The 18,800-nt window shown below is 38.5% G+C and overlaps 1 protein-coding gene across 5 annotated transcripts in view; it reads left to right on the plus strand.

The window, feature by feature from the left end:
- The window catches only part of cadm1a (cell adhesion molecule 1a), a 368,288-nt gene that overhangs the window by 40,584 nt on the left and 308,904 nt on the right, over positions 1–18,800 (plus strand). The window lies entirely within an intron of this gene.

Below are 18,800 nucleotides of genomic sequence, written 5' to 3' on the forward strand. Positions count from 1 at the left end.
ATCTGAAAAAACATGTTTTCCACTTCAGAGGTGGGATGTATGGGGCAGCAGACTTTAATTACAGCACACTGGAGTTAACAGCTATAGGATTAGTTTATTGTAGGTTCTCTCTTGCAAAGTGGTAGAAACAATTCTGGAACCTGATTTAACAAGCAGAACACATTATTTTTTATTTTTATTTATTTTTTTTTACATTTTTAACTTGCTTTGAAAGCCAAAACAATCTTTTTCTAGCATGCCTTGAACAGGACAAGAATTATCTTGGTATTAGCAGAGGATGTATGATAATCAGTAAGTAGTCATTACCTTTGTACCCCAAGAACATGACAGTAATTTGTCAAGGTGAAATCACCTTGCAGATTTTGGGGGGTGACTTTGATCCTGTTTGGGTTGACATTTGGCCTGATTCACACAACTGACATCTTGATTCCAAGGGTCATATAACTAGAGGTTGGCTACAGCAGCATAACTCTTTGCATGGATGAAGTCACTTGTGTAGTGCATGTGCTAGGGCTGCTAAAATATGGCAAAAATCATAATCACGATTACTTTGGTCAATATTGCGATCACGATTATTTAACACGATTACTCATTGACTTTGGAAACATCATGCATCTATTGTTTAAAAAAAAAAAAAACCTAAACAGCTGAACTTAACATGCCACAGCCTGGCTGAGAGTTTGGGCTTTTAGGGAGGGGCGAAAGCGCACCGCTGTAAAGGAAACAAGTGATTCTAATTTTACATTTAAAAAAACAAATTAGGTGGTGACAAATGTAGTAAAGTTCAACTTGTCAAATTTCTACCATATCAGAAACTGTCTAACTATTAAGGCAGCACTATATTTCAATGTCATGATCATGTCATTTTTGTCATACTGTTTGACTAGCTGGGCACAAGCTACAGTCAGTATACCAGCAGGCTCTTAAGGTGCTTGAGAGGAAGCCGAACACCCATCGCCATTGTTACTGCTTAAGAAATTTACTGAGCTGGGACAATCTTATCAAATTACAGATGCTTGTCTTGTCAATAAGATTCTGCGTGGCTTGGCTCCTCCCCCCTTAGTGCTTTTTTATAAAGCAGAAAACAACTGATGATAGACATATTAGGTCTGTGGCAAGAGGGGATTGTATAATACCTATGAGGAGGACAGCCTTTGGACAGTCAGCTTTTTCAGTGAGCCAACACTTATCAGAGACTGTGATACATATCGCTTTAAAATAAATTGAAAATCGTGGTTAAAAGACAAAGTGTGACCATACTATGTACCTTTTTTTTTTATTCAAAAAACCTGGAGCGTGCTTTGTTTTATGTTTAATGTATAGTTGTCCTTGTTTTAACTCATCTTATGTGTGCTTATGTAGTGTGCTTTTCTGTATGTACAGTATTGCTGTTCCTGTTTTTAATGTATTTTTATGTGTCTTTTGTAGTTGTCATTACACCTGCCCAGGGACTGCAGTTGAAAACTAGCCAGATTGGCTAAACTGGCACATTTACAGAAATGTTTATTAATGTGCATTGTCCCTGTAACTTTAAACTGTATAAATAAGCAAATGGGTGCACTGGATTTATAACACAAGACAAAACGAGAGCATCATTGCGAAATGGAATGCGGCAAGATAATCATTTTACCTGGATTATCTTGTTTTCGTAATCGCTGGAAGCCAAAATCGTAATTGTATGTGGTCTTCTGTAGGCTTGTCGCAGTAGGACAATTTTCACACCGGTGTAAATTCTCTCACACCATGAGACAAAATTTGTCATTACATAATCTCTCTTAAATCACAACACCTCCTGTTTCACAAGTCAAAATAGTTTAACCGCCATCTCTCCCACTGATAGCTGCTGCTTATTTTTGTCTACTTCACATTTGTTTTTACTCTGTGACTGAGCGTACTGTAATGCCACAATCCATCGTAAATCACCTGACTGTAGGAACACATGTTCATGGGAAGAATCTGACTCGTGATAATACTGATGCTGTGTCACAGGCAGTAGGGCTGGGCAATATGACCTAAATCAATATAATTTATTATAATATTATATCAAGTTAAATGATCATATATATACCTTGATAAGGATAAATGTAGCATGTTTTTCCTTTCTAATGCTGACTTACAAATGATCTGTTTGTCCTGTTTCAATACAGTTAAAGATTTTGAGTTGTTAGCTGATTGGTTTGTTGAACCTTTGGTTAGAAAATATTCGTTGTTGTAGCTGTTGTCAGTGTATAGACATTTATTGAAATTTGTGGTACGAGTGAAGTTTGGTCCGCAAGACATTTATAATGTTGATTATTCTAGAACTTTTTTACTGTCCTGCCCTAGTAGACAGCATTATAGTTCAAACAGAAGACAGTGCTTTGGCTCTCAACCAGGAAGAATAAAAGAAAATATTGAGTGTACAATACCTCATACAAATTGCACAGACATTGCCAACTGTCTTCTTGCCCCCTTTTCTTCAGTGATTCTTGGACAGGAAGGGATTTATGGATTGGTCCACTACACTATGAAGCCAAGGTTATGGCAGGGCCAGTCATGTCGGCACTCGTCATCTTACTCTTCAGCTGCACCAGTTCATGCCCAGACTGACCCTGCTGCTACATCCAGACACTCAGACTGTCTCAGTGCCTGCCGCAGTGCTTCACTCTACTATTAACATTCTGATTGCTGTCTTGTTTCGTTTGCTTGGCCAAGCACTTTATTTCTAAAAAGAGCCCAGCCTCGGTGCTGACCTTTCCATTTGCAGAAACAGAGCAATCATTCACAAATCACACTACTAAGTGTAAAATATCCAAACTGTTTGATATTGCAGGCCTAATGAAATGACTTGCACTTCTTTGCTGCAATTATAGGAAAAGGTCAGTGCCATAACTGATGTTGAGCTTCAGCATGATTGTCCTACTTCACATTATCCAGTGTTTGGCCCATAAAATATCAGTATAGTACATATTGTATGACATTTTTGGCAGTACGTTTTTTCACACTATCAGAAATAACTAATTTGGGGTGGATGCTCAGTTTGGAGTTTACTTTGAAATGAGTATGTTATGGTACATTTGGTTCTGTTATAATTCAGACATTTATGAGTTTGAAGGATATTAGTGGGCCTCAGACCGTGACTGGGAAAATTACCCTTACTTGTAATTTTGTATTTCTTTGCAAATGTAGCCCATGAAATCAAGGAAAGAGGAGAGTAGGAAAAATAAATTACATTTTGCAATAGCACAAAAGTGGCATTTACTGAAAGTCTATACTTTCTAGTGTTGTTGGATGTCTGACATAATGCCAACCTATGTGTAGAAAATATAACACCTTTTTCAGTTTTTCTAATTACATTGAGAAAAATAACACATCCTTCTGATGATAAAAAATATATATATTTCAGTTGAAGTAAGTAACTCCTTATCCAACATTTAAAATAGAACCCAATGTCTATACTGTATGCTTTCAGGCTTTGTTGAGTGTAATGTTACTTCCTGCATGTTGAGCAACATATGTATAAAGTATACTTTGTGTCAGGAAACTCAATTTCTGGCCACATTTCAACACCCACAGACTGCGGACTGTGAGGTATGTTATATGGCTCGCTGTTGTTTTTGATGGCCTTTAGAGTGTGTTTTTCCTCCTGGTATCACAGCTTTCTTCATTCACAGTAACCACCTGTAGGGTTTTGTCAGCCACAAAAAAGGTGAGGTGGGTGGAGTCACATGCAACAGTGACTTCAATGCAAAACCCCAGCACTGATGATGGTACCGATGAATGATATTTTTAACGTAATCACTTATGCAGGCTGTGAGAGAAGTTAGAAAATGAGGCCTCGTGGCTAAACAAGCGCTCAGACTATACAGTATTCACTCATCAGGAAAGAAAAATGTGCTATTTATGCACAAATACAGACAAGGTGACATGTTTGGTGTGTCTGCTTTTGAGTTGTTGGAAGACAACTGAACAAATGAAAGAAATGTAAAGAGTCATGTAACTAATTAATGCCACTGTTGAGTAAGAGACCAGAGTAGACTAGAATAGAATCAAACGATATTGACGATCAAAGTCTCAAACTCAGTGAATATAGAATGCAAAGTCATGTCTGTCACGATGTTGATAATTTACTTCTTGTCCTGACTGTGTATTAGGCCCACACTTAATGACTGGCAGAATCAGTTTGCGTTGACATGATCTGCTTTTTGCTATGGAGGGTGTCAAGATGCAGAATCTCACGCCAACACTACTTTGGGCATTGCACTCTGCTCAGATTTTGCAATTTCAATTGACTGAACTTATTTCACTTGAACTTCACTTAGTAAAGTCATGGGATTACTTTTTCAATGAGTAAAGAGAAGTTAATTACACTTTCCAAAAAACTTGCCCGACACTGGTTGCCTGAGAGCGATTAGTCTATAGTATTATGTAGCTTGATAACTGTGGATTTGGCAGTCAGGGCTTACAATTTGGGCAACAGTGATATCTCTGTTCAATGTTTCATTTTGAGACATACTGTATGAGCATGTTTAAAAAAAAAAACAACAAAATTTGACAGAGCAGTTTGCCCTGCAATAATGTAACTTGGTCAAATAATTAACTTATCTACATAAATAGTGTATGTAAAGCTTCTTTTAACATGGCCATATGGTAAGTCATATGGGCATAAGTGTCAGTCACAATCTAAGTTTTGATAATGAGTAGTGAAACTGCCAGTAGCCTATTATCAAACAGCTTTAAGTAGGTTCACAGTCGCTTTAACATTCACCAGGCAGAAACTCTCCAGTGTGTAACCCAATTTCATAAATATTCATCTGATGCATCTAAGTTGAGTGGTGGCTCATTCAGTATTTAGTTATGCACAATGTTAATACATGAGATGTTTATATAAAAGAGAGATGCAGGTCATAACTCTCAAGTCTGGGACGTTTACATCCTAAAAAGACCGGTTTAGTTTCCGTGATTGTCACTGCTAATATCATTAGTAGTAGGCACAGTAGTAGTGGCAGGAGCTGTGTTGACAACATTCTTTTCAAAGGTTACTTCTGCTTTAAGTGAGCAAATAAGCATGTGTAGAACTGAACTCCCTGTTTTTGTGTTTAACATGCACAGCTACACTATGTCCACTGTAGCTCAAAAACATCACCTCACCTTTTGGGTCACAGTGGCTATGAAAAGTACTCACCAAATTTAAATGCTAGCCAGATAGTTCTGGTTTTATTGTCCAGCACTTGACATATCCGTCTCTGAGATTTCTGCCTTTGCCTTTGGCCCAACCAAATGAAAATTACTTGAATTGAATATGTGGTGATCACAGTATTGAAACGTTATGTTTTAAAAAATCCAACCGCAACATTTCTAGAAACCATGTTCACCCTAACAGTTTCAACAGTTTTCAAAGGGACTGTTTCTTTGGCAGAAAGTAGTTCCAGTGAAAACTGACAGTAAGGTGTTATCCAGAATATATGGGACACTGGGAGCCAAACTCTCAGATATGGATATATCCAAACCTAGACAAATAAAACCAAAACTATCTCCATAGCTAGATACCACTTGCTGTATGTGAGACATTTGCGTGAACTGATATTTGATTTCAGTTCTTCTGGTTTCAAAACATAAGCTCCAAAAACAGGATTCTCTAATTTTACCATGGTAACAGAGAGAATGTACAGAAAAGAAGAATAGAGCTGTAACTGTAGTTTGTCCAGGTTTTGTCTTGCTTAGTGACAGAGTGTATTTGCATAGAAGCCAAGACATGCGACATCCAGCAGCCCCGTGTTATGCGTTTGTTCGAGGTGGTGTAAGACTCCATCTGTGATAAACTGAGGATGACTCAACTGTGTTGTTCTGCTGCTTGCAGTCACACAGGGTGTTGCAGCAGTTTGTGTCTGCCTGTAAAGGTTTCTTCATGGCGCGAGGGGATAATTATGATGAAATGATTGACGTTTCACCTGAGCGGAACATGGGCTGATGCCGTGTTCCATTCGCCAATGTCCCTGTTTAAGTGTGAGCTGAGATGGAGGAGGGCTGAGAGATGACGTTAATGGATGCTGCAGAGGCAGACTGACAGATGTTGATGTTCAAGCTGTTCATGAAGTAGCTTTGCCTTATCATCTACCACCTGTAGTCTTTCTGAGTAGACACCAAGGGCTGTGGGTGTTTATAAAATGTTAGAAAATGGTGGGAAAAAAGCCCTTGACAATTTTCCCACAAACGACCAACAGTCCAAATCACAAAATATTTAATTTTCAGTAATAGAAAACTGAAAAAAAGAGTGTTGCTTGTTGAATGGTTACACACAATTTATAAATTAAAAAAAAAAAAATGTTAATTTTCTTCTGTCCATTGACTGATTAATTGAAACATTTGTTTCAGCACTACTGTAGATACTTTCTTGAGTTGGGCTGTCCCTTGCAGTGAACAAAATGTCAGTTACACTATAACCTAATTTTAATGCCTAACAATCTTAGACAGCATGATATGTTGCAGAAATGATCACCAAATATGTTAAGTATACACGGTTTGTAGTAAATTGAGTAACACACACCACCACCGATGTGGCCCTTTTTAAGTACCATCCTAGGTCTGTACATATCACAACGTTTTAATTTTAGATACTTCAGGATGCATCCTTTTCACAGTGTTAGTGGAGCAGGAGAGAAATTGCCTAGTGTGGACATGAAATTAAACTCCCAGGGCAAAACAGCCTGCATTCTTACTCAAGAAATTAATATTTCATTTCAAACTACCAGCAGCATATTGGGAATAGTTCTCTAAAATAAATGCAAGGGAAAAGGCAGGGTGTTTCTATTTAAAGCTCTCTAAACATGACCCTGTTAGAGGCTATGGCTACTTTAGGAAGAAGTTCCCAGGCAATGGAAGCTGTATTTGACCAGAATTTTCCTTCCTGGGGGATTACATTCCACTGTTGATCCCGCATAGATGGATTATAAACCTCAAGGAGAGAATGTATTTATTGACAATTTACTACTGGTATGCTATGTTATTCTAGTGTCATAGATAAGAAACCTAATGTTGTGCAACCAACCAAAGAAGCAGCTGTCATAACAAGATTTGCATTAAACACTCTTAAAAGGAAATGCCACTGATTTTACACATTAAACATCAGTTCGGGAATCATGGCTAGTGCTACTCAGCCTGTGAAAACAGTTGTATATATTTCCTCTGTGACTCTAGAGGAGCTTTGTCAAATCTGAGAAAATAACCCCTGATGATCTTGGTTTGGGAGTGGAGACCACAAATGTATAACAGAGAGCCTGCGTTACAGTTGGGGCCAGGAGTTTGAAAGATGTGGGTGTTTAGCATGTTTTTGTTAGTAGACCCTCCCTGCCTAGTATTGTTGCATTAAGGGAAATGTAGAATGGTTTTGTAGCTTGACCCATACTAGGGATTAAAAGTCTGAATATATCAACCTCTGCTGCATAGATTTTGATACTTTTTTAGTGTCTTCTGAAAGTCCCCCAACTATATTAAAATGCAATGTTAAATCACTGGAGTACTTTTAGTCACCCCTGCCATCAATTAAAGCAATTTTTTCATGATTAATCTCAAATGTTTACAGAAACTGGAAACAGTCCTCTATAATTTAATTTTGGGTTAGAAATGTTATGATAATGAGTATGATTTATGCCCTTAAACACAAGAAATGCCTAAATCTAATCAGCAGGTTGCCATGAAATCTTTTGAGAACATCGATTTTATTGCCCCCATGGTCCTTGCTTTAGCATTAGCCACAGGACAAACTACACGTAAGGCTCCAAGAATAACTAAAACATCAGTATATTGTTTTTTTTAAAGGGTGTAATGATGATGCCAGCGCAGCTTTAGACTTTTGATTGGTGAATTTGTTAAGAAGTTGTGTCCCTTTTTTAGGGTCAGACAGGTCAGATAGTGGGTGGTTGGGGTAATGCAATATATAATTTTGCTTTACGCTCACCAACATAGAAGGAATGGAACATTATACAAACGGTCAAAATTAAAATTATTGCTCATTGCAGTTGTGTGTGTGTGTGTGTGTGTGTGTGTGTGTGTGTGTGTGTGTGTGAGATTTATAATGTGATAGAAGCAGGTGCAGAGCATTTTGCGCTGTTGTTTCATTGGAGGGGGAGAGTTTTTCCAAAACCATAATAATGACAGTAATTACATTATTAACAAATAGTTATGGTGTTCTCATAACTTAATTTAAAATACTCAAATTTTTTAGATTATTAAGGACTTTACAAATCCCTGGACCCACTCAATGAAGTGCATCCGCCTTGGATGTGTGGCTGTGTGTGTGTGTATGTAGAATTTGTGAGGACGTAGCATGCAATGTGTCCATAGTCCCAAAAAGCTCTTCTTCTTAAATTGTTGTGGCATTTTTGACAGCAATTATTTCCAAGCAGTGCACCATAAAATTACCATTAAAATTGCTTCAAACAACATGAAAAGATTTTCTGTTGGTTTGATTCTTTTTAAAAATGTACTTGGATTTGCTGGTGCTTTTACTTCACTTGAATAAATAATAAAACCCTTCCGTCCATTTGACAAAGTAGACAGCAAATGAACCCTCAACGAATAGTGACAAGCATGTACAGTACAGGACGAACATCTGCTGCCTGATGTCAAACTCATTTTCTCTCTCTCGCTATCTGTTACTTTATTCAGTGAAGTACCTTTTTTTCCCTCCCCACTTTTTAATTATTTACCTTCTTCTTTAGTGGTTGCCTATTTATCAAATCAGCTTTTTACTATGAGTAAAAGAATGTGTTTCTTTTATCAGCTTGATGCTCGTTTTTGCATCATTTGTATGACAGTCGCAAAAGAGAACCATCTCAAAACAGGGAGAAAAAAAAACAGTTAGCTAGAGATGGCTGCTCTGTTTTAAAATCCAAACTTACCATTTTCTCAAAGGCACATTTTAGTCACAATGATGTGTGTGGATTAGTGGAAACTTAGCAGACTGCATGAGAATATTCTGCCATGGGGAAAGACATTTCATTGCATTGAGAGATTAGTGTGATGCATGCCTCAATCACTCACTCTTTGTCAGGATAAATATTCCCTGTGTCTGGAGGCCAGGCAAGCGGCTGGAATCAGTGCTTTCCTTTGAGCCATGCTCGAGATGCTGCTAGGTCTTGTACCAAGTCATTACCGTAACACTGCGGGAGAAAAGTTATGCACAGAGACGACTTCCTGAGAGCGCTCCCTGAGCCTACCGGACAAAGCCACTAGTGTGAGGGTTATTTCAGGTCGTTCGCTTTGCCTGTTTAGCATGGGAATCGTCACTTGAGCTTACTTTAACTGACTTAATTACCCTGACACCCTCCAGTCCCCCTGAATTTATCATCTTCATCCAAGTCCAGGGAGTGCAACTAAAGCAATAACATCACTTGGGCCAAACCAATAGCTTATTGATTGGCACCCTATATAGTAAGGGACATGTATCTGCTGTAATGGAGTGGGACAGTAGTTTGTCAGGAAAGGAGGTGCTTTTCTCTTCCTCTCTTCTCTTTAAAATTTCCTAGCTTAAGTTAATGAGAGGCAAAGGTTCCCCGCCGCACATTTCTAATTGCCCTCATGTTGGCGTGTGAAATGGCCAAGAGCAGCAATTTATCGAGTAAATCAACATAAGAAGGAAAACGGTCAAGGACTGCCAAGCCGCTGTGGCCCACCAACTGCGAGATTGATCATTAGTCTGCGACTTTTGATGACCTGGCATCTAGACGATTACAACGGGACTGTGCGAAGAGGAGTTCTGATGACCCGCAGCAATAGCCCGGTCCTCATGCAATGATTAACTGCTGGGATTGCACTTTCTTTATTGCCAATCTAATATTCATGTATTCACTGATAAATATCACCCAAATATGAGTGGTCGGTGATGAGAACTTTCTGAAATTCATTTTTTGGCTTATACTAGCAAATGGCGGATATTAACCTGAGGTGGCAACACCGAAACGCTGTGAAGAAAGACTGTAGCACTCACATAGGAATACAAGCACAGATAAGTTACATATATGAAAAGAATGTTCCATGGATTCTCTGTACATTTTAACCATTCGATTTCAGCAGCAGAATGAAAGCAGCATTTTTCTTTTGTTTTTCAGTGAATATTCGTGTGGCTGCACACTTGTGGCTCTCATATACACTAAGTTTCCAGTTTTGTGCGTACAATTAGCTAAACCTACAGTCTAATATAAGTTTGTGGGGCTGTTGAATTGTATTGCCTCACACAGAGAAATGTTTCTAATATTTGGTCTACTGCATACATATCAATGAGGGAAGACAAAAAAAACTGGAGTGTTTGTTTATGTATTTATTTATTTTATTTTTTGACTGGATTTTTTGTCCTAGTTTTTTTTTTTTCTGCAAAAAGGCTTTAATGACCAAAACAGCCTGGGATTACAATCAGTTTATAGTATAATAAGGTGAAAAGTGGAAAAATTGGATTTAGTGTCAAGTTACTGTGAAGACCAACCAACAAAGTTAGCAAGGAATTGTATTCCAGCAACAGTTTGTGTATTTTACTTTATTGGTGTACCATGGACATTCGGAGCGTACATGAGTAAATTGCACGCATATGTGTGTCTGTCTCTTTGTATGTGCACTCGAACGTGTTTGTCTTTTCTCTTCCCCTGAAAGCACTACTTGGCTTTATACTGTATCTCCTTGGTGGTATGGATTATATTAAATGTGCAATTACCTTTTTGTAAATAAAATAACCATGTCTTCTTTAACAAAGCAGAATCTTTTCCGTATGCAGATGCCTTTAAATGAGCGGCACCTCTCTATGTTGGTTTAAACACAACATATAGCCTAATGAAAATGATCATCTCAGAGGGCAATACCAAGAATGCAAGTCTGCTCTTTTTTACTGCCACTGTAGTAATAAAGCTGCTATGAGCACTTCCCCCACCATGAAATTGTTATACTTCTATGCCATAACTACCAGCTAACTGTGCACCACAAAATTGAGTGAAATTAAACACAATCAAATTTGCACAGCTGGTAGTGGGGACAGAAGAATGGGATTGTCATAGTGTTGGCATGGAGAAATGGTACAAAAAATGAAAGCAGCTTGTTCTTTCTTGTTTTTAAGTGGGATTGCACTTGGCAAAACTATAGTGTCAGTCAGCTCTCAGTTCAGGCTTCTGCTGTGTTTTGTGGTTGGTTTGCTTATCCTTAAAACCCAATTTTAAGGCTGGTGATATTCTACACTTTTTCTCAATGTAAATACTGACCCTGTCTTCTGAAAGTTACGGTTATACATACTCCTAATTTGCAACATGTCAAAATTAAAGAAACATATGCACCAAAGCACCAAACTGCATAAACAATAAAATAAACCAAAAACAAATATATCATATAACACTAGGACTAATAATCTTCACAGTAATATGTAAAATGGAGAACTCTGATTTAGTGGTGACTAAGCATAAGTCTGATCAGACAAACGGCAAGCCCACATGCACTGCTGGCAAGCAAGGTGCCAGCTAGCAGCCACCATTGCTTCAAAGACATGCCATCAATCAGAAGCTCCATGAGAATGAGCCTTTTGTCTAACAGACTCTCCAGCAGTTGGTGAGTGATTCTACAGGAGGTTTTTGTTGAAGCATTGTATATTTTGCCTAGCATTGAAACAGGTGGTATTGATGATGCATATGAAGGAAACAGGTGTCAGCTTGTTTTGAGAACATGATCCAGTCTGGGTCCAGTTATATATTGTTGTTGTTGTTATTACTACTACTACTATAACAACAACAACAGAGAGGTGCTTCTTAATGGTGTCTCTGGGTCTTGCAAAAATCTCAAAGTCTGCAATGATTTTATCTCAATGAGAATGTGGCATTTCTGTCTTAAATGTCTAAAACATCGTGGTGTTGGATGAACTGTTCTTCTTGGGGGGGGGAGAAGTTAAACCAGTCATGCAGACTATTTTCTGATTCTAATGTCAACTTTTCTTTTTCCCAATAATGAATCTCTTACTCTACATTCTAATGAACAGTAAAACTTATTAAAAAGTCTTGAATAGAAGGTGATGAAAATTACAGGGCACTGTTCGTAATTCATCTTCCGTTCTTCAGTTTGGCTGGGACTCAACCAAACTGCAAAAGCAGAGGTGAACGTTGCCCAGAGTGTGTCAAAATGAGCTGAAAGAACAAAGACGAAAGATATGGCAGCGACTTGGCAAGCAATGTAATTTGGGGAAAAATAGATTGCTAACGTTTTTCCGGCGATATACAAAAGCCTGAAAAAGCCATGAATGTGTTTGTTCTTGTCTTTAAAGGTGATTTGGATCAGCTTCTGCATTTTTTTTTAGAGAAGGTAGAAAGGCTTGTAGAGATTGTTGATAGAAAGAGCTAGTGTTCTGTGACAAGCAAGGACAATGAAAAGTATCCTTGTATCACAAGTCTGCATGTGAATGGCAAGAGCGGTTATCCTTAAATTGAGAAGACCAAATATGCATAATGTAGTGTATTGTCAGGGAGGCATATTCATTAAGCGACATAGCACAGCAACAATAGATGAACAACGCTACGTCAACATTACCACATTGGCAAACAATGGGCTTGTTGAGAAAAAGTAATGGAGCCAGCAAAATTGCATAAAGGATGGAGATAAAATGGCACTGCAGTTAAAATGCAAAAGCATCAGAGCCACCAGTGACAGAAGATATCTTTTAGCACAGGAAGAGTGGGAACAAGAATTAAGGAGATGATAACATGATGAACGCTATTCTGATGTCTATTCAGCTGCAGTGGCAGAAAAAAATGAATATTTGTTCTGTAGAAAAAAGAAGAAAAAAAGCTTTAATCTTAAAGCTGCATTATTTTTTTTATTTTTGGCATCTTGGGGGCAGCAAAACAAGTTGAAACACTAACATATAATCACTTTTATAAAGTTGTTATGGTGAACGTGTTGGCAAACAGGTCCAGCAGATGTGTAGCAACATTGGAGTTCATTTGGAATAATGTTTCTGCCCACCTGCCAAATATACATCCAATACTCACTCTCCTTTTAGCTCCGTTATGGACTCCACAAACACCTTCAGCTGCTAAATGCTCCACTACATTCACCTAGCTAGTTGCTAACATTGAAGCCATGGGAGTTTACAGGTGTTGTGCAAAGTTTGTTTTCTCTGGTTGTGTCTTTTCTGTGATTCCATGGCAGAATATTAAAAAAAAAATATTTAAAAAAATTATTTATTTTCATATTATTTTCTTTTCATATTATTTTATATTTCTGGACTGATTATACCAGCTGTCTACTTGTAATTTGTACAGTGATTCTGCTGAGTGCTACAGATCTCTGGGAACTAAATCAATACAGTACACAATGCAAATAAAAAGACAACGCCGATGCCTGGAAAGTTCAATGCAGAAACACCACTGCAATGAAAGCTTCATAAGAAATGGATTTAAAATAAAATAAAATTTTTGCAGATTATGCAAAATACACTTCATTCAATATGAGTATTTCATCACAGAAAAAGGAAACAAAGTGGATTTTCACGACAATAAAAGGGAATGTATGCAATAAGGCCAGGCTGTTAAATCCATCATCTATTCCATTCCTGCCATTTTGTCCAGGACTCATGCTGAAGCAGTCACCCATGCATGTCTGCCCTAACACATCATTGCAGATCAAAGCATGGCTGGGTTATGTAAAGCTGAAGGGGCTAATAGAGTGACCACATCCAATACAAAATGTATTACTGTGCATTTGCTTCTGACAGGGATTGATGGGATACATTACCCAACACAGGCATAGTTACTCCAGTACAGCCCCGATGCTGGAGACTTTTCTTGTGCTACTTGAGCACAAAGGATGGCTAGATTTGAGCAGTTGGTAAGCTCTAAGTGGAGGTGTTCCTCTGATTTTGTTTTCACTATATGCAAGAAAAATAGTCATCATATGCGGAACTCAAACCGTGTTTTGGGAAACAGACATTACCATTACATTTACCTGTGTTGAGATTGTAAACCTATAAATCCTAATCCATTTTCAAGATGGAATTTGTCTAATAAACTAAATCTAAACTAATGATTTTTTACATTAACTTGATTATCCGACTGAATTGCCATTTTGCCTTCATTGTTCATTGTTTTGACTCAACCCATCGGTAGTGATTGACTTGTACTGTATGCTGATCTAAACTATGCTGATCAAAAACTATGATGATCTGTTATTTCTGTAAGTAATATTTGTAACTATATTTTTATGGATGTAGCTAGCTAGCTTTGTAGGAAAATTATGTCCCCATTCTTAATCCCGCCTACAAAGCTCTGATTTGTGGATTGTTTCTCCACGTAGGGACACCAGACCTATTTCAGTCACTGAACAAGCTGGAGATGTGGGCAATAATTCAGAGGTCTGGAACCAGGCTATCTTTACACACTATGACTATAAAGTAGAAGATGATGGAAATATCCAAAATCATACCCCTCATTTGATGAGGCTTTCACGTGTATGTGTTCTTTAAGCTTGCACCCACTTTCTCTCAGTCCATTTTTCCTCACATTTACTTCTCCCATGCACAGGTGAGTTTTATTTACTCTTCACAAAGTCTGCTCCCAGAAAACTTCATGTGTTTTATGTTCCTCTCTCCATGTCAGGCAGGTAAAGGGGGCATCACTACAACTCAGGCAGCTATCAGAGTTGAGACAAGGAGCAGAGGACATTATGGATTACCTAACATTTTATAACATGCTGTCAGAACAGAAAGCATACTTGTATGAGTCCACTGCGGAGGGAATGCAACAGTGGCAGTTGTGATGATAAAAACTGAGCCGAGGGGAGTCATAGAGTGAAGAGTATTTGTGACCCAATTGCCCACTGATGCCAGCAGGGACTGAGTCACTATGCTGCAATGACTTTCACCTTGGATCATGTTGTCTGGAGTGTGTTGCTGATGCCACTGTAGAGGACTGCTGGTGTGTGTGACAGCAGGGTCATTGAAACTGCCCTGAGTCGTTAACCAACAGATATAGCAATTACCAATAGGAACATACAGTAGGTTAGACCGTAAAGCATGCCACATCACTTTTGTGCAACAGCAACTCTGTGTGGAAGCTCAGCGTGGATTTACCTTGCCTAGGTTACCAAATCCACTGATCGTGGCAATGAAATTAATTGATTTTGGTCCTAAAGTTTATTGTGAATGCTGGTGTGACCTAGCCCTTAGACAGCATGTTCCACCGCCATCACAAAAGACAGTAACTAAAGGTATATGTTTTGGAAGAATGATGTTCCAGCCCTTAAGTAGAGTTCCAGCTCTTGTAGAATCTATTCTAAGCTGTTCTGGAAGACTGTGGTCACCCAACACCTTTACAACATTTTGTCTTCTTGCCACCCATCTGTAGTTTAGGCTAGTTACAATGCTATGTTATGTTTTTCTAAACCCATAACTTTTTTCATGTATCTCCAGAAATGTATCTAAAAGCTGCTGGTATAGATGTTGGCGGTAGCTACTTAGCAGAGCTAATACATGGATGTTAATTGTTTTTCCTGTCCCTTACTAATTGCATAAAAACCTGGCTGTTATTCAATAGCTGTGCAATGTAATGGTACATGCAGTGGCTGATGTTTTCGGTGGGTATTCAGAAATGTTTGCTTTCAGTAGGACATGATAGGGAGCTTATGCTAACAGCCAGCTAAACACACCCACTCCCTGAAGCTGAGCTGGTTTTAAGGGCTGACTGTTTTCATGCTTCATCCGATTCTACCTCCCATTAGGCTTGTGAAATCTCATGGGATGTGTTGGATGCTAGAAAATAACCGTGGTTGTGCCTTTTGTTAAAATTATGAGGCGTATTTTTTTAGCAAATACAGCAGCAGATACCCATTTTCTTATGAGTATGAATAGCAGAGCTTTTTAGAAAGATTGATAGAAACATCTTTTTCAAAAAATCCTTTTTGTGAAATGTGGGGAAAAAAAGATTGTTGTTTTTTCTTCAAGGTTACCAGGATGTTCTGCATTGTTGCGTGGTTTAAAACCAGAGTAAGTGTGCAACTGTCATACCATCTCTTAAAGCCTTGACGCAAATCACTGTTTAAGCTGACCTTGGATTTAGACCAGTCACTTCAGGGTCCAACACCATAGCTTTGGCTGACACATTTTATCAAAAGTTGAGATAAGTTGAGTCAAGAAATAATCTTGATGGACTCTTAAAAAAGCTTTATTAATCCCGCACTACCTAGTGAAGTTGTTAGCTTTTATGAGCTACTGTCAAATTAAACTCTACGCTTTTCGATTGGAGTTTGTCACACTTAGTAAACTATGATCTCAACTAAATGGAAAGCAGGCAAGGCAGGCGAGCACTAAATCATGTTCAATTGCTAATGAATATTCCAGGTGCCAGAAAGGCAGACTATGGTGCTCTACAGCCTCCTAGATAACACGAAACAAGACCCCAGGTAGAAGATTTACACTAGACATTATAAGCAGCTGTGTACTTTTCTCTCTATTGCACTGCATATGAGAACTACTTTGAATTTGTCAAAAGCACCAACTTTTTCCCTTGAAAAATAAGTGATGCCTCTGGTGGTTCACAGACAAAAACATTGTCATAGCATCTGGATTACACAATTTCACAGCAGGTCTCACTTTTTTTGAGAAAGAAGGGAGAGAAAGCAGGAGTATAAATACAAAGAACATTGGCTGCACTGCAAAGAATCTTGCTGATGCCCTTCTTTCCAGATTGCTCAGCAGCTTCCTCAGTTTGCAGTGTGGGACTAGAGGGAGTAACGAGGAGAGTGGACTCCCACATGATCAATTACTCCACTTGTCAAACTCAACACCACCAACTTGCCAGTGACCTTTCACCCTCTCATCCTCATTTTTGCTCTGCCAGCAGTGTACATATCAATGCCGTATGGCTAACTGTGTTGAGCATTTCTAGATGATATGGTTTTGTTTTAGACTGAAGCTAAAAGCTGTTCAAAACCGCTAAAATGATAGCATGCCAGCGTCTAAAGGAAAATTCTGTTTTTTTTTTTTTTTAAGGGAGTTGTATAGTACAGAATGCAGACTGGAAAGTCAAAAACGTGGTTTAATCAAGGCACTAGAGAAGTGATTCTGTCATTGAAAACACAGGGTTCTCTCTTTGAAATCTCTACAGGTGATTACATTGTGAACATTACCTATATAATTAATGGCTCAGTGTATAAAAATAAGACCCACACTTGAAAAGGAATGGAATTTTCCTTGAAATAAAACAGTTATGCCATCCTTGCCTCACTGAGTATTACAAATATTTAAACATTAGGTCTGACAGAATGAAGCAGTTGTAATGTGCTTTCTTTGCGTTCAGGTTTTCTACAGGCTTTCCTGAGATTATTGGTTTGGTCTTTAAAAAAAAAAAACAAACAAAAAAAAAAGTTTATTGTCCTTGTCTTCAAAACACCCCCTCAGAGTATTGCTTAATCTTTACCTTTACTCATCATCATTCTTGTTAACTAAAACTATCACTGAAACCCCTTTTTTAAGCTGCCTTAATTAGTGCTGTTCGGTAGCATTGTCCAGGACAAACTATATGTGGCAGGGCTCAACAAAGATGGATGAGTTCATTTATCAGGTCTCATGTTTTGCTAACACAGTGTGGCCAAGTGCCCAGCAGCCCACGTAGAGTCTCCAGGTCAATTTAACCTTGAGCACAGGGGGTGTAGCAGTACTGTAAGCAGCTGTAACCCTGCCAAGAGGCAGGGGCACCTTTCACTGGCTGCACTACAATAAGCAGTCACTGTGAGTGAGATCCAATTGTTTTTAAATGGAAATGCCCTTAGCCAGAAGGCTACAGTCACTTTTTGCTCCAGTGGCAGCTAATATTTATACCATAGCTAACATGCCACAGTTTTCTTCTGTTGTGCTACTAAAGATAGATAAGTGTTCAAAATTTTAACTCCCGTCTCTGTAGGCTATGTCAAATGACATTTCTTGGTTCTTGTTGTCCTGCTAGCAGCAGGGCCTAAGGGTGACGATGTTAGTTCGTCTTTGGTTTGTTCACTCATCCATCATTTTGATGTGGAGCAAGATTTTTTGACATCTGGGGGCCAGGTTTTTTGCTATGGCTATTTATAGTCCCTGGATGATGTTGATCCCCCCGACCTTTCTCAGGGCAAAATATCAGCTTTGCATACTAGATATTGCACGAGTGAGATTTTCATGAAACATGCTGCGCACATTCATGACCCCAAGGGATAGACCCATGTGACTGTAATGGCCACATGGTCTTACATCTGACGCCACCCTCAGGACAAACTTTGCATATTTAGCCCTACTACCAGTAAGGCAAGGACTACAATGGAAATAAGCATACTAGCTTTCTTGTGTTATCCTTGACAATTTCTGAAAAATTGTACATGGAGCCCATATCTTGTAGTATTTTTTTATTGTTGAATAAATCAATCAAGACGTCATCCAGCAATGCACTGCGTTGGCCAATCAAATATGCACATTCCTGGTAGAATACTTTGTAAGGCAAACAGCCGTTTAAAATTCGCTCCTCCAAACTAGCATTGCATAGAGGGAGTTTGACACAAAGCATCATGAAAAAAAGAAACCTTTTATAGTAAGGGAAACCATTATTGAAAATAACCAAATCAATGTTAACCATTATAGTCACAGTCCCTTTGTAAGATTGTATAGAGACAGAAAATGTACCGTCAACAAGGTTTTAATCATGAAGTTTGTAGCAGTATGGCAAAAGGAATAAATCAAAGGCTGCTTTGGTCCCTGTCCCTAAGTTTAGTACCAAAAAAAGACCTAGTCATCACACAGCGCTGCAACTTATAGCCCACAGGCATGGTTGTGACATTTC

Source organism: Siniperca chuatsi, linkage group LG14 (assembly GCF_020085105.1).
Source record: "Siniperca chuatsi isolate FFG_IHB_CAS linkage group LG14, ASM2008510v1, whole genome shotgun sequence".
NCBI lineage: Eukaryota > Metazoa > Chordata > Actinopteri > Centrarchiformes > Sinipercidae > Siniperca > Siniperca chuatsi.